The sequence below is a fragment of the Octopus bimaculoides genome, chromosome 1 (genome assembly GCF_001194135.2).
Source record: "Octopus bimaculoides isolate UCB-OBI-ISO-001 chromosome 1, ASM119413v2, whole genome shotgun sequence".
Lineage (NCBI taxonomy): Eukaryota > Metazoa > Mollusca > Cephalopoda > Octopoda > Octopodidae > Octopus > Octopus bimaculoides.
In genome coordinates, this window is record NC_068981.1 from 14257073 (window position 1) to 14258211 (window position 1139).

At 30.8% G+C, this 1139-nt stretch overlaps 1 protein-coding gene across 1 annotated transcript in view; it reads right to left on the reverse strand.

Moving 5' to 3' along the window:
* The window catches only part of LOC106869364 (glutamate receptor), a 695940-nt gene that overhangs the window by 458700 nt on the left and 236101 nt on the right, over positions 1-1139 (reverse strand). The gene's annotated exons all lie outside the window — the stretch shown is intronic.

The following is a 1139-nucleotide window of genomic DNA, read 5'->3' on the forward strand; positions in this document are numbered from 1 at the left end:
ATATATATATAATGAGATGAGCTGAAGTATATTTGAATATTACAAAGTCCAACTGTGGATGGAAAGAGAATGCTACACATGATTTCTGAACATAAATAGTGTTTACGTTAATATTTCACACATAATGTGGATTTCGTAACTCATACATGCACACACATATATATTATATTTATGCGTGTGTGTGTACAGTAATACTTCACTTTACGAGACACCCCATTTTAAGTTTTACTTTATAATAAACATAAAAAGCCGAAACGGCTAGTTTTTATGTGTGGCAACACTGGTTCTGATGCGTCTATACAGCTGCATTTACACTATTATTTTCGGTATTTTTTTAACCCACCCAATATATCTAAACGAAAAGGTACAATAGACACCGACGGGAACAAAGAGAAACGAAAAGTAATTACTCTTGAAACGAAGTATAAAATTGTAAAAATGCACCACAACGGTACAATTGTGAGAAACATTTGTGACAAATTTTGTGAAGAACAAAAAAATGCTTCTTCTAAGCAAACAACTCTTGACTTGTTTTTTTTTTTTCTTTTACAGAAATCTACAAATCTGTTTACAAATGCACGTGAATCAGCGATTGTGTATACAACTGATGATGTGAGCGAATCTGGTGCGAGTGAAAGTGATTCAGAAAAGAATTATGATAATATTTTTATTATAAATAATCTTATCATTCCTTTTACTTTACATACAATATTCTTTAGATTCTATTCTTGCTTTATTGCCATTTATTTATGAGTATTATTAATTTTATAAGTAAAATATTATTTTGGGAACTAATTAGGATTTATAACAATGCAACTATGGAAAATTATTGCTCTGTTTTAATAGTTTTCACTTTACGAGCGGCCTCGGGGACAAATTAACTTATATATCGGGGCATTATTGCGTGTGTAAATATATATGTGCGTGTGTTTGTGTGTGTGTGTGTGTGTGTGTGTGTTTAATTAGAGGCTATGCTGACCTTGTGAAGAGATGGATGTATCCAAGGAAATAATGATTCAATATCTTCTAGTTGGGGGGGGGATGAAATCCTCTTAAAACAATAGGTATATATTAAGCATATAGTTTATATCTATGTAAAAAAGAAAGAAAAGAAATGCAGTCTTCTTTTCTATTATATA